This window comes from Cavia porcellus, unplaced genomic scaffold, assembly GCF_034190915.1.
Source record: "Cavia porcellus strain 051 isolate PalLab524CR breed Dunkin Hartley unplaced genomic scaffold, mCavPor4.1 scaffold_1, whole genome shotgun sequence".
In the NCBI taxonomy this organism is placed as follows: domain Eukaryota; kingdom Metazoa; phylum Chordata; class Mammalia; order Rodentia; family Caviidae; genus Cavia; species Cavia porcellus.
The window spans coordinates 101,293,891-101,309,712 of record NW_026947484.1 but is presented as its reverse complement, the minus strand read 5'-3'; the positions used below and the strand labels follow the sequence as shown (position 1 = coordinate 101,309,712).

Here is a 15,822-nt window from a genome sequence, read left to right as displayed (position 1 = left end):
TCTAAAAGATTAGACTGCTCCCTTCAGAATGTTCTTTACATTAGACAAGCCAAAGAGTATTAGTGTGGTCCTACTAGGGATAGCATCCCATATTGTCTAGCTCCCTCAAAAGATTTTTTATGAATTTAAAAAGTTTCTAATATAAAGGTTATATTATCAACAAATGCCAGTTTGAAATAGGATTTTGAAGATTACCCTTCTTTAACAATGCCTTAAAATTTTATCTCCTTATCCATTCCTTATTACTTTCTTTCTCAAGACATCATGGTTTATTGTGTCTCCACCAGGTACCTGGCATGTGATTTACACAGTGAATGGCCCTGCTTTTGGAGCAAGTTAATGATATAATATCCCCATTTATATTCAGAACAGTCAACACTTTTGAGCTGACAGAATAATAAAAGCACCTGCATTTAATATACATGGAAGAATGGGAAGGCAAATAGCAGATAAGGCACAATCAGGTAAGTGTAATCAGATAAAATATCACAATATTATAGTAGATCAGCATCTGGTAATGACTTGAATTTTGAAAGACTGACAAAGCGCATGGCCCGAAGCAGCCGGGCATACCTCATTCAGAGCAACTCTTCTCAGAGCTGATTGCTCCTCTCAAATGTTTTCTGGCAGATTAAGCAGGTAGGGTTTCTTTTTTTAACTCTTCTAGAACTGTCCATGCCACTGGAAAAACACTGGCAATGTTCCTTTTGAGCCTGGCAACAAAAACAAATGATGTATCTAAAAGTAAAAGCTTATCTCAGCAGTTATCTCAAATTGATCAGTTTTATTAAACTCAAATCAGTTTTATTAAAAAAAATATCCCAGCAGTAGGCAGAGCTTTCATTTCCATCTGTATATTCTGTGCATGGCATTGACTTTTTATTCTTCTTATTTTTCTTACTAGCAAGGGAAGATTGGCAGGTTATTGGAAACTGCTCTCTGGGAACACCTTCCCATTTGACCATGGATGGCTGGTAAACCAAGCTATTCCTCTCAGCCTTGCATGAGTCCTAACCTAACAAAACCAGATAGAGCCAAGTTGAAAGAAGCAAATTTCACAAAGTAGCAACTGAACAAACCTGTGTGTTAGAGTGGAGTTTAGCAGCTTTCTTTTTCTCTTAGATTACTCTTTGTTAGAGACCAGTGATGTCTTCATTTAATTGTCTCAGCTTACCAGGTGCTGTGAAGGCGTGGAGTGTTGTATTTGTGAGCGGGGCCAAGGTACAGAAGGGCTGCAGTAGATACATGTACAACCCACAGTCTCCCCCCTTGTTGGCAGCTCCTCCCACAGCAGGGCCCAGCTCCTTCTCAGAGGGATCAGGGATCATCTGATCTTGCCTGCCGCAGTTGGAGTAGGCTATCACTTGCAGGGAATTGGACCAGTGGCTTCATCTATGAAAAAGGGATCTGTTTGCTCTCTTGTTCCTCAAATTGTATGGTGCTCTTTGCTGTGCAAAGGGTGGAAGCATTGAACTCTGTCCAAGCAGTGTTAAATGAAACTTTCATGATCACGAATGAGATGAAATAACTGCCCACTGCATTTAGAAATACTTTGCTTTTGTGAAAATGATGTTTCTCAAAACATCTGTCACTTGCCTTAATGTGGCCTGCCATAACAAAATACCATTGACCTGGTGGCTTAAGCAACAAAATTTATTTTTTCACAGTTCTGGGGACTTGAAGCCCAACATCAGAGTGCCAGCATGTTGGTTCTGATGAGATAGACAGCTGTCACCCTGCTGTGTGCTTACATGACATCCTCCTGTGTGTAAGTGCTGGGAGCAAGCCAGCTCTTTTATGCCTCCTTTATAATTATACAAATCTCATCCTAAGGGATCCACCATCATGACCTCATCTAACCTAATTACTCTCCAAAGGTCATATCTCTAAATAACCATCATATTAGCGGTTAAGACTTTAACAAATGTATTTTTAGGTGATACAATTCAGTCCTTAGCCTGACCCAATAGTATTATTTTGGCGAAGTTAGTAAGGTTGAGACAAAAAGAACCAGACCCAGTCTTCAAAAAGGTTCCCAACACATATGCAGTAGTAATAATATGTAAAAGGTTGACCTGAAGAATATCAGTAGTTCAGTCTCTAATGGGACAAATGCCAGCTGAGTCTTGCTAGCCATGTTCTTTATCTTTTCAGCCACACCACACTCAGTCAGCCCTGCCATCTCTTCATTTAGGCTTTTAGAGGAAGCAGTCAATCCTAAGAGAGAGTGTTTGTGCTGGGAATTAAATGAAAAAATACAAGTTTTAGGATACCAATGCTGTCAACGCTTTTTTGTACTTTACACTTCCTACCTTGCAGTAACATGGATTAATCACTGATTACCAAATAATAAAATTAATCCACAAGGGATGATTTCATTCAGCCCGGAAATGTTCAGTTATATTCTGAAAACCAACGTTGGAAAAATAACTGATTTTCAAAGATATCTAATGACCCAAGTAGAAAGTACAAAGGAGTTTGTGGAAAATCATGGGTTAATTACACAATCCTGTATCGGAGCATTCTATTTTGTATAATGTTTCCCTTCACATAATTCATCACTGAATGCTTTGGGGAGATGGACTGGGATTTACATTTTACTATTGAAATATTGAGCTTCTTCAAGGTCATGCGGTGAAATCTAGATGATAAATTTAAACATGAATTGCACAATATTGAAAGTTGAAAATGCCTTTCCCAGTGGTTTTTTGTTTTGTTTTTGCATTTTAGTTGTTTAGCCTAACAGGGACAATCAAAAAAGCCTGTGTTATTGTTTTAACTTGTCATTTTGTAGTCTGGGCCATGAAGAGCAGTGCTGGCCATGTTAAAAAGAAAGACATATTACTGTCTGAGTTACGGTAGGCAACTTAGGTAAAATGCTACTGAGGCAATTTCAGTTTCCAAATTGAAAACATTTCCATTACTGCTTGAAGACACATTAAGACGTATTACATAAATAGTGATAGCGATAAGGCAATCAGCCGAATTATTTTCTGTTTGCACTTTCATCCCTCATCCTTTCATCAGAACCTTCTTCTTGAAGGTTAAAAGATGGTGCAGCCAGTCGTGATAGAGCCATCTGAAGTCTGGTCTGAACATTGATTCTTCTTGAGTACTGTTGTATGCATAGTACTAATGTAATTGCGTGCAGAATAAGCCTTCCTAATTTAAGACTGTGGCTTGAACGTTTTGTTACCACCCTCCCATGTTGGATTTATGAAGTGCTGATCTCTTGGGAATCACGGTGGGAAACAGTCCGAGGAGTACTCGAAGACTGGGAGGCAGTAGAGGTATGGCACTCCTGTCAAGGAGGGCAAGAATCATCAACCTCGGAAATGCATGGGCACATTCCAACGACTGCATCTGTTGCTCTTCTGTATATAACTTGTGTTGAAGTTTTAGGTGACAGCAAAAATTCCTGTTAGTTACCTTTCCAATTATATTTGAATCTTACACACTGCCAAGGGTAATATCTGAGCTTGCCTTTGTTAAATATATACCCCAAATCTAAATTTGGCACATTTCAAGGTTCTCAAATTAGAAAAGATTAGCCTTCATGTGTGTCAATTCTTGCTACATGTTCATGGGAAGTTATTTAACTTTTGACTTCAACTTTCTCAGTCTAAAGGCAACTCCCCACACCAATCAAACCACATGTCTTGGTATGTGCTTTCAAAGATAGTTTAGTTCTCTCTGGTCTGTTGTAGGCATTGCAAACAGAAAGTTGCTAATTTCTAGAAGCCCTGAAGGGAAGGTACTGGTGTCAGAAGCTTAGTGACGGAGCCCGGAGGGAAACTTTTCTGTCGTTCTCTCGTGGCCTGAAGAGTGGGCCTTGGACCTTGCTGACTTTTCCATAATAAAACCCACCAACCAATGAACCAATCAATAACATAAATTAAAAATTAAAACCTTGAAAATATTATTTTTATTCCTACTCATTTCTCGGCTTAATTCTATATATTTATCAGAAAACTTGGTCATTATGTAATGGAGTATAACAATTGTTGGATAAATTATTGCTGTAAAAACATTATAAAAGTACATACGTAAGTAGATTTCTAAGGAACTGCTTTGTTGGAAATGAAAAATTGTTAAATATAAAAAATGATTAGTGGAGAAAAACCATCTGAAAAAAATGGTAGTTTAGCTGAGTAATGAATGTTAAGATTAACATATTCCGCAAATTTATCAATACTATGGCTTGGCATGTCCTTATTCCTTTCCAAAATTAATAGTGACAGAAACCAAGACCCTATTAATATTTTAATAGTCTAATAGACACAGGCAAGTATGCAGCTGAGAAGAATGTAAATCAGTGGCCAGGGCTCTGGGCTCTCTGGGAGAGTTTGCCAAGTGGGTGAATTAAGTCCTCCTACTGTGTTCTTAACTTCTTCCAGGGCTCCTCCTCATGCCAGCATCCACTTTTGTCAGTTGTTTAATTTTGAATACAAGAATGTGTTTACAAGGCAAAATTTACCAGAGTACTTAGGATCCTTCACACCCACCTTGTGTTTTTAAGAACCAGTAGTGTTCACGTCCATGTGTCTCCTTCAATGCCGTATCACCTGGAATATGGTGGGTGCTTTCAGAATGCGTGTGTGTATGGGAATTTAAAGGAATAGCTTTCCTGTGATTATAGCTTGAGTATCTCCTTGTTCTAATCATTTCCAAATTCATTCTCAATAGAAAGGATATCATATGCATATGAGATACTTTAAAGTATAAAACTGAATGAAAGAAGGAAAGAAAAACTAACACATGTATGTAGTGTGGTTCCTGGGCCATGATAGGTCCTCAATAGTGTTAGCTTCCTTTTGATTTTGCTTCTGAGGCCTTTGCCACTGGGACTTTGCATGTGGCACACAGTATTTCCTACAGCTGCTCCAAGTACCTCAGAGCTTTCAGCTGAAGACATATTAATAGTTTCCTCTTGTAAGAATATGCACGTATGATTTGAATACAAATGGGGTTGTTCTTCAGTGGAGGAGGATCCCTTTTTGGGTACTTTCTTTTGGTGGTTTTGAAGGATCATTTGTTGGAGACCACACAGAACCAAAGAGGCCACACTACAGTATATTTAGATACTTAGTTGGAATTTCAAATCTAAATGTCACAACTGATCTCTGGTGCAAGGGGTGGAGGAAGAAGCTAGTGGAAACGAGACACTATTCCAGAAAAAAGGGAAGGGGGCTTTTGTCAATCAGTGTTTTCACTCCAAGACGACTACCCTCAAATTAGATTTGGTAGCAGCTGCTGGAATCCAAAGAAGAGCACACTTTGTTTTTAGGGGCCCTGATTTGTATGCATGTCCTTCTCCAACGTGTAGCACAGGCTTCTTGATGACAGATCTGTGCCACTTGTTTTTATGTGCCTGACACACAGTAGGTGCTGAGCAAAAGTTTGCTCAGCAATATAGTGTTCTCTTTTATTAAAGGCAGTGAAATAACTTGAAATCAGTAGGAAGCTTTTGATGTACAAGATACTAACAAAAACAAGAAGTGCTTATATTTTGTTTGCATGCTTTAAGATGTGGAAAGCTACATCTTAGTAAAATAAATGTTTAATATATGTTGGTAAAAAATAACCTGCTTGGTGATGGTGATGGGACAACCATGTTGGAGGCAGCTTCCTGAGGTATAATAAGAGCCCTGGACTCGGGATTTATGAACCAGAGAACCATGCTGTGGTTTCCAGAGACTTTTGCTTTTCGGGACCTAGTTTTCCCATCACATTGAAGAGACGGGCTGAGGTACTCTTACAGGAATTTCAGGTCATTTGGTCCTGAAACCGTATCACCTATCGGCATGATCCTGTTAGGTTCTGCCTGGCACTGCCAGAAAGCCCGATCTCACTAGCCCCATACAAAGTACTTGAACATTCCTGGCACCCTGTTCACTTTTTTAAAACATGAATTTACCCATATTTTTAAACACTTCTGTGCAGTACGTACAATTACATTTATTGTGAGGAGCTGGTACATGTCTTTCCTGATGCCCTGTTCCGATTTGGAATCCTCTAGATGCTTTTTCTAGTCTCCCTATTTTGTGCTTCTCACTCTCTTCCTCCAGGCTTGCAGCTTTTGCCTGCAGCTTCACAGTGGTTCAGATATGGTGTGGTCTTTTTCACCTCCCCACTGCCCACTGGGGAGGAGTCCTTGCAAGTCTCTGTCCTCTCCAGCCCACCTCGTCTCCATTTGGCCCCAGCAAGAATTTAAAGTCTTCTAAGGCATTTTGCCCTGTCTGAATTTTGGGGTGAAAGCTATGCTGCTGTAAAGCTCTGAGGCCTTTTTGCTAGCACCAATTCACCTCCATGTATTTTTTCAGAACTCTCCCACCTTTACTACGTAGTGCTAAGGATTATTTGTTGAATGTTTTCTCCATGCGATGTATGTGAGAGGCATTTACTTATGTAGCTGTTTGCTTATAAGTCTAACCCTTCGAGCTATTCTTGAAAGGTAGATGCATTAATTTTAGAGATGAAGAAGTATTCTCAGATTGTCTAAGTAACTTGCCCAAACTGTCTGACTGAAGCTTTAGGCTAGTGTGATTTCCACGTATCATGTTATATATAGCATATATAGGTCCTTATCCATTCTTTGTATAACCTTTTTTGTTTGTGTAACCTTTTTTTTTAGAAACAATACTATATAACTGATAAACAGTTCACCACACTTTAAGACATATTATTTTATTTTTTCTTGTATTCTCTTCTACTTTTTATATTCACACATATTTTAAAAAGTATAATAGGTACACATTCTGAAAATACTGATTCTTTAAGCATTCTTTGTTATTGTCTCTCGTGTTGTCATTTTAATAACTATGTTTTTCACCAGAGTTATCAGAGTTACTTTTATTAGCAAGTGAGAAGGGCATGGGGTAGGGGAACAGTATGGAATAGCAACTATGGTAAATGGGGAACAATTTAATGGGGAGCAAATCCTTCTCCATCAATGTGCCTGTATTGTTTAGACAGTCCGCAGCAGATGTTATCCTGCCTCAGGAATGCTGCGATTATGAGCTTTGTCAACACATGCAGCCTTTCACATACTTTTCTGTTCCTAAAGCAAGGTCACACCAGCCTTCAGACCATGGGACAACTGTCATGCTCCCTGGTCCCCAGCCTAGTAAAATACTATTTTATACTCCTTGGTCTTCAGTGTGTTTCAGTTCACTGGTATTACTGTCTTTGCAGATCATGACTGAAACACACACCTGGATTTTGCTTTTATACTCTTAGTTCAGGGCAGTTTAAATGAAGTCTCCCTTTTTGGAGTATAAATGTGGAAGGCCGTTTTAAATCACTGAGGTCGAATGAGTCTGATTCCATCACAGAGGTTCCCAAGGAAGCCACCACTGGAGCAGGGGATAAGGCGCCCTCCTCAGCCCTGTGACCTGTGCCTACTTGTGTTCTAGGTGGTGGTCGAGGCTTCTCTTCATGGCCACAAATCCCAAGTGTCCCATCAACAAAGCAAAGGGATTCCAGAATGACCCAGGAATTAAGAGAAGTAGGGCAGTTTTCATTTCCCTCTGAGTCCTGGAAAGTACAATTCACACAGCTTTCCCTTTAGATCACTGTGCAAGTTAGATCTTCTATGTCTGCTTTGCCTGACTGCAAAGTCACAGCATTGTCACATTATGTTGGTAAAGTCCTACGGTCCCTAGGCAGGAAGATGGAAGATCTCTCGGCAGCCTCCTCTGCCTGCTTTAAAACTGCAAGTGTTAAATTCAGGTTCCATTATTTTTTCAAATATACGACAGAGACAGTTCTGAGATTGTGTTAATGAGAACGTGGACGGAGATGGTGCCTCAGGACAGCTTCAGAGAGAGGAGAGCTGTGAAGTGCTTTATTTAACAGGGTAACCTTTCTTTTGGGACTAGATTCAAGTATCAAATTTCCTCTTTTATCTCATTAGACAGAGTCTGTAATAGAGACTTTGAATTTTGACTTTGAGCTGTAGGATTACAGAGACTTTCCTCTTTCTTTTAACTTCTGGTCATTCATTTGTTTTATCTATTACCAGTGCATGGTATGGGCATCATCACTGGAAGATCAGTTACAGAAAATGAGCCCTTGAAAATGGAAAAAAGTCTTAACATTCAATTGTCTAGTTCTATGTCCTTGATTCAAATTATTTTACCCTTTGATCTTGGCCCAATTTAAGTGTGACTGTTAATCATTTTTCTTTATTTCTCTTAAGAAAGGATTTTGCCATTCTCATCTGTTACTGAGAATCATGTTTTTTGTTTATACCTGTCCCCAGGTATGCCTCTTTGGGCATAGAAAGCGGTTCTTTTTTTAAAAAAATTTTTATAAGTTTGTAAACTGACACTGTTTGTAGCATTGTTTCTTTTGTTATCAGGTTCTTGTTGTTTTTGATGGTTCTATAACGTGTGCAGACCAAGTATAGGTAATAGAGTAAATGTAGTACAAGCGATGCATGTGACACAGTATTGGAAAACTGTCATAAATGAGAGAAGACACTACACCTTCTGTCTTTTCATTTTGAATAATAATAAAAAAGAGATTAAAAGGAGGGTGATATTTTGGCTCTGTGTTTATATAAAGAGCTACAGCAGTTCTCAAGATGTCTACACATATTCTTGTTCTGTATTTTTCTAGGAGTAAGAAAACCTAGGTTAGGAGGAATAGTATATTAGACTAGCCATATTCTTTAATAATTTTCCTTGTACAGGAACTAAAGATCCTGAGATTTTTCTAGATCAAATGACTTACCTGCTAAGTCTAGTTAAGTTTTTCCCCGTATTTCTGTTTTGTTAAATTTGGTCAGAATTGTGCAAGAATGGCAAACATCTGCCTGAGGAACTATTAAACTAATTTTCACTTGCAGTTTTTAAACTTTCATGGTTCATTTTTAATTTTGTAACAAATCTTAGTTTGATCTTCAGCTTTGTCTCTGAATACAATTATTGTTTAAATACCAAAATATTTGAAATGTTAAAGCTCTTTTTTTTTTTTTGTCTTTTTCCTTTTTATGGGTACCGGGGATTGAACTCATGACAGCCTGCTTGCAAGGCAGGCGCTTATGCCGCTGAGCTAAATCCCCAGCCCCCTGTTAAAGCTCTTTTAACAGGATGCTCTCCACCCTAAAATGCCAGCTCCATTACATGTTTTACCTGAGTTTCCACCAGCATTTAATGTGTATTATACGTATGTGCATACACCTATAATACATATACTTACAGCAATCATGGAGGGTGAGAATGATTTACATACAGATGTAGAAGGTGATGTTTCCCACTTCAGCCACAATCCTGTTGCTCCTCAGACTTTCTAGGTACAAGATTTGAATAATTTCGTCCCTACAGTTGAGAATCTGTTTCTGACTTGAGACTTCATGTAGATAGCTCTTCGCTGGAAGAGCAAACTGTCCCTTCTACTCTCCCAGGTGCTTATCCAGAGCTTCATCCTTTTGTTTCAGTGTTTTTTGTGCACTGAATCTTTATCTTCTGGCTTTCTTTCTACCTGTGGCAGGAACCTCTGTGTAGTCACGTGCAATTTTCTCTGTTTACCATCTTAAATTGTGTACTCCAGTCCTTCCTGAGAAAGTCTACAATCTGTAAACTGGGAGATTGCTATGGTCTTGCTAGCAGTGTTCAACCTGCATTATTGCTCAGGCTGTTCTGGCTTTTAAGTAAATAAGAGAGTACATTTCTATATGTATGGATGGAGTTAAAATATAAAAGCTTGACTATCGGACATGAATCAGATGTGCTCTGCAGACTAATCCATTATTCAAATATATCTGGAACTACATGAATTAATCTTAATCATGTCTATTCTTTGAAAAAATTAACAGTTAAAAATTGCATATCTCATTATTAAAAATGATTTTGGAGCTGAGATGCAATCTCCTAAATGAAGGAATAAAAATAAGAGCAGGACAAGCCAGCAAACCATTTTTCTTCCTAAACACTTGAAATAAATGAAGATCAAGAAATGCTAGACATCGTTACATAAATCAGGGATCTTATGACATTTCTAATATTTTATTAACAAAATTTTGATTTGATTTATCTATTTAAAATAACTAGCAAGGCATTGTCTAAGTGCTAAAACATAAATTACAAGCGTGAAACTTTGATTTATGCTAATGGTGGATGATACGGGGATGTGACGAGTGATCAGACCGCAGTGCTGTTGGTGAGGCTGGAGGCACAGGAACGTGTGGAGGAAAGTGCTGCCCTGGGCCCCGTTGCCTGATATGTAGATGACGGCTGTCTTCCGCGAAATGATATAATTGTGATGATGGGACCTTTTGCTTCTATGTCAGACATCTCCAACTTTTAGTGAAATCCGCTTGACAGTTCCAAATACCTCCATGTCTCTCTGATGAATCAGAAACATGCATATTCTACAAGGAGAGTGTGGAAGTTGACAAAAGAAAACTCTCTACTTAGGTAAATACCAGGTCTCTCTGTTAAATGCAGCTGCGTCAAAGAATCCTTCCCCAATCTCCTTACCCATTGTCCTGTTTATTTCGTGCACTTTGTACCCTTTATGACTCATTTTTAGTGTTCACTTAATTTATTGTTTGTCTCTAAAACTGATGTCTTGTGCATAGGTACAAAATCTGTTTTATTAATTGCAATAACAGTGCACTTCCTGGCACAATGTAAGCACTCAAAAATTTCTACGTTCTAGAATAAATTATAAGATTGCATTTGGAAAAACACACTCTTTAATTTTTAATTTTTGATTAGTACATGTTTACAGTACCAATTTGTTGTAGGACATTGCTGCGTGTATATAACACACCTCAATTCTTTTCTCATCCCCCTCCTGCCTCACCCTACCTTTTCCTCTATCTTTTGATTATCTTCCCATTTGAGAAAGACCCATCTCCTTCCTCTTACCATCTTTTATTTTGCTCTTTATTTATATTATGGATTTATTTAATTTTAAAGAGTATATAAAACACTGTTTTAAATGTCTGTGCCCAGAAGCCTGACAGATATCCTTTCAGATGCTGGGTTGTATTCTCTTTCTAATAAGCTTCTTCCGTGCGGTTGGACTCTTGTGTTCTGAGTTCCCAGGCCTCTCTCCCAGAGCCCTTAGCCTTCTTGGTGCGCAGCGGCCCCCTGCCAGTGCTCTGCTGAAGGGTGCTGTTGAACATGTGAGCGCATGTGTCCCAGAGCCCTGGAAGCTGCACCTCAGTCTTCCCCACTCAGTAAGTTCTCCCAGGGTGTAAGTGAGTGTATGGCTTTACTGGAGTCACTCTGAATCTATTTCTAATTTATATTACAAGTCAAATGGAAACCAACTATGAATTTTTGTTTTTTTCTCTTTTTTTGGTAGTGATGAATTACTTATCATATACTTCACAACCAGTCAAGACAACTAAGTATGCCATAATATGAGATTTTTTGAACTGACATTTGAAAAACTGGTTTCAAATTTCTGGGAAGAATTTTGTTGTTTGTATAACTTTGGAGGAAAAAGTAAATGCTCGTAGTCAAGAGTGCAGGGTGCCAAACTATGGGAAAGGACCTCATGGAAATAGTAATTGCAGTGAAGCCTACATTGATATTTGTTAGGTATTACTTCAGAAGTTCTCTCTTGATAGACATAAAATGCTTATTACATAGCTGATCCATATGAAACACAAATACTAAACATCTTTGGCCTAAAAATGCAATTTCATGTCATTCAAATGAATTAACTTATTAATACTTTCTATCATTCACCTAAAATACACATGGAAATTATTTATAAGCTCTTGAAGAAAGGAGAAAAGCAGCATAATAGTGAATCTTTCGGTGTCTCAGTGTCTTCTTTTTCAAGACAAGTCAACAATCAATGAGCCTTGGAGTCTTGCTGGTATATTCTTAGCCTAATGCGGGGTCACATGCTATTTGGAAGATGAGCTCTAGATCATAAGAAGTTACAAGTTAGATGTAAGAATAAGATACATGGAGGAAATAAAATGACTTAAGTGTGTTAGATTATTGCAACCCTAACAGATAATGAAGAATAACATTTCTCCTACTATGATTCATACTGTGGCTTACCATTTATGCATTTCCAAAATAACTTTATTTCAAAAAATAATTTTTCATTTATAGAAAAGTTGCAATGACAGAATAGAATTCCCATATACTTTTCACTCAGCCTACTGTGACATTAACATCTTACATAGTGACAGCATATTAAAACTAAGGTATTAATATAGGTATATTATTATTGACTAGAGATTTTATTTAGATTTTAGAAGTTTTTTCACTTTATGTGTCTTTTATTATATTACTTTTAACATATATATTTTAATAATGGATAAAATATGTAGATGAGAGGGAAAACATTTTACCTGTACTTGTCTATAGGTAATGTTTAGGAACAGGCTTTCCTAGCATGCATGAGGTCCTGGGTACAACATCCCCGCACATATGCATTCCCACACTAACACACATTCATAAACACCATGCACATTTTAGTATCAGACTGCTTAACAATTTTTTTTTTTTTTTTTTGAGACGGGGCTTTGCTATGCAATTCAGGTTGGCTTGAACTCACCTTGTAGCCCAGGCTGACCTTAGACTTGCAGTGATCCTCTGGCCTCAGCCTCCTGAGCGCTGGGTGCTTAACTGTTTCTGTACCCTATTTTTGATTATTTAGAAATCACAAATATTCCCCATGTGGTGTAGTATTTGAAAATACTTTTAATGGGCTGGGGATTTAGCTCAGCAGCATAAGTACCTGCCTTGCAAGCAGGCAGTCATGAGTTTGATCCCCGGTACCAGTAAAAACGAAAAAGACAAAAAAAAAAAAAAAAAAAAAAAAAAAAGAAAAAGAAAAAACGAAAATACTTTTAAAGTATGTATATTTTTTGTTTGTGTATATGCATATGTTTGGTTGACATTATCAGATTATTTAATGCTTGCTTTAACTTTTTCTTCTTATAAAGGACACTGTAGTGATTTTCAGTACACATGAGTTTTGGGCAGTTTTCTTATTTCTATAATTAGATTACAAGGATATCTAGGTAAAGATTCAAGGATTTTTTCCTTTCATTTTATTTTCTATTCAAGAGTAACACACCAAACTACCCTGAAATCTCTAAAATAAAATATGAAAATGCCATGCTCTGGAGACTCATTTTCCTAAGGAAAAGAACATTTTATGAGGTCTTTTTAACCTGAACCAGTAAAACTGAAATGGTTTGCAGTGCATCCATGTGAAAGGGACTTGAAGCTCAAGCTTTGCATTGGTGCTCATTCCACTCTTGGGAAGACAAGGCAGCCCCATTATCTTTTGATTTGTAATTATTTTCATGATTGTGCTCTCCTTTGTTACAATGAAAAGTCATTACTAGGTAACAGATGTCAACACACTGGTGGTCCCTGCCCACCAGCGTAGATAATTCATTGTTTCCTGGGACCCATTCCTGGAGGGCCATGCGCTTGAGCTGCAGTCAGCAGATTCTCCTGTTAGCTATGAGGCAGAACCAAGGAAGCCTCTGGGATCCCAGGCTCCCGAGCCACAAGCCGCCATGACTGGATCCTGGCTCAGTGCCGATGGAAAGGCTTACTTCTAGCAAAGCACAGATGTGGATAATGGGTAAGTATGGCTTCTAGAGTTAGACAGTCCTGGGCTTAAATCTGGATCCAGTATCTACAGAAAGGTTTTGATTTTAAGTAAGTAACCAAACCCCTGAGTCTGAGCTTTCTCGACTATAAACATGAGACTGCTATACAGGCTTTTATGTCATTTGAATAAAATGTGAATCTGTACAGTGCCTGTCACATGATGCTGCACCATTGGATAAAAACCTATTCAGTGAAGGATGGATGGATGAGTGACCCATCGACCTGGTTGAACATGGTATTTTTTTTTAAAGTATAGATATTGGCCATTTGTAATAGAAAGCATAAGAAATAATAATGAAATGAATTAACTATAAATTTCATTTTTCCCCAGGTTCCAAAAAACATTCTGGCTAGAATTTATTGATTCAGATCTTAAAATGTAAGTTAAAACAACCAGCTTTTGGATGGACCAGACCAGGGGCCCCCTGGGATCTCAGGTGCAGAGCACAATGGACCTTTTCTCTAGAATGTTGACCTTTTCATTTCTCTTCATTTAGTGGCCTGATATCAAATGGGTCATCGTGATCAAGAATGCAGCAGGACCATGTATTACAAGCCTAACTACTGGGAAGTTTTCTGTATCAGGAGCAATTTTCAGGCCAAGAGAATGTTTACAAGTAATAAAATTTTAAGACTTTAAGGGTCATTGACAGATAATAAACACATATTTAGAGTTGGCCATGCTGAGACTGGGAGGAGCCAAACAATGAGGCAACTAGCCAGCCTTTCTGGTAAAGCCTTGCAAGCCATGTGGGGTCCAGAAAGAGAAAACTCAGTGCCCCTCATGAGCCTACCAGTGTGCAGGCTGAAAATCAACCGCAAAATCCCCCTCCCTGTAAGCAACTGGCTGGTTCAGAGCACAGGCTGAGTTGATAGCAACTAAGGTACAAAAACAACTAAATGCTTGTGTTGTTTGGTTGATTTTGCAGGCCTGGGGCCAGCAGACAGTATGCAATATAGCAAATATGGGAGATTTCCTTCTGTCTGTCGTTGAAATCCAGTATTGTTCTCACTCTTTTGCTTTGTTCTGATTGTTTTGCTTCAATTCAATATTCTGTTTTGATTGGTTTTATTGTTTCGTTTTTGGTTTGATTTTGCTATTCTTGATGGAATGGACAACTATTGTGAAGATAACAAGATAGAGACTATGGGTAGCTACTGTTGTTTTCCTAAAATCCTGCTTTGAAGTTCTGTACCAATTTTGCTGCTTTGTTGATTGGCTTTGTTCTGTTTTGATTTGTTGAATTTTATTATCTTTAAAATAAAAAATGAAAACCCCCCACATTTCTAAAGAATATCATTTGCTATATTTTGACATATGTATATACATACCAGAAAGCTATCGCCATTATGAAGAAGATGAAGATGTCCATCATCTCTGATGGTTTTCTTTTGCTCCTTTGTCTTCTTTCTCTCCCTATCCTGTGTCCTCTTTCTGTCCCCAGGCATCATCTGATCTGTTTCTGTCATTGTGGATTAATTTTCACTTGTAGAATTTTATATAAATGGGGTCATATAATTTTTCTGACTTTTTCATTCAGCATAATTGAGACTTATCAGTACCTTACTGCTTTCTATAGGTCATCGCATGCCTTTGGATGGCTATTCTATAGTTTATCCATTTAGTAGTTGATGACATCAGCATCATTTCTAGTTTGAGGCTATTATGAATAAAGTTGCTATGAATATTTACCTGCAAGTGTTTATTTTTGGACATATGTTTTCATTTCTCTTGAGTACAACCCCGCAGTAGAATGGCCTGCCTGTCCTGTAAGTCGCTGTTTTACTTTTTCATCAACTGCCAAGCAGTTTGAAAGTGGCCCTACAATTTTCTGTTTCCACTGACACTAGATGAGAGCCCTAGTTTTCTATCCTCACTGATGCTCGGTTATATCCAGAATTTACTTTTAGAATTCAAAAGCCAACACTAAGAAGAAAACAATCCAATTTTTAAAAAATGGGTAATATTTGCCAGTTTGCCAGGGAGGACCCACCAGTGGCAAGTAAGAATCCTCAACATCTTTAGCTACGAGATAAGTGGAAACTAAATCCACAATGACATGCTAAGATTAAAGAGAACTAAGACTTTTTATATTATTGCAATGTCCATTATATGGATGAGGAACCTAAGATGTAGAGAGGTAAGTAACTTGACCAACTAGAATTCAAATTTCAACCCGGGTCTGTCACTCCTGCACATTCTCTACTCTGTGTA

General features: G+C 38.0%; 1 protein-coding gene and 1 long non-coding RNA gene across 2 annotated transcripts in view; both read left to right on the top strand.

The window, feature by feature from the left end:
* The window catches only part of Caap1 (caspase activity and apoptosis inhibitor 1), a 131,266-nt gene that overhangs the window by 79,733 nt on the left and 35,711 nt on the right, over window positions 1–15,822 (top strand). The gene's annotated exons all lie outside the window — the stretch shown is intronic.
* LOC106025538 (uncharacterized) lies at window positions 474–14,891 on the top strand. Its single transcript, XR_001199129.3, has 3 exons — window positions 474–13,842; window positions 13,939–13,986; window positions 14,105–14,891. It is a non-coding gene; the product is annotated as an uncharacterized LOC106025538 (long non-coding RNA).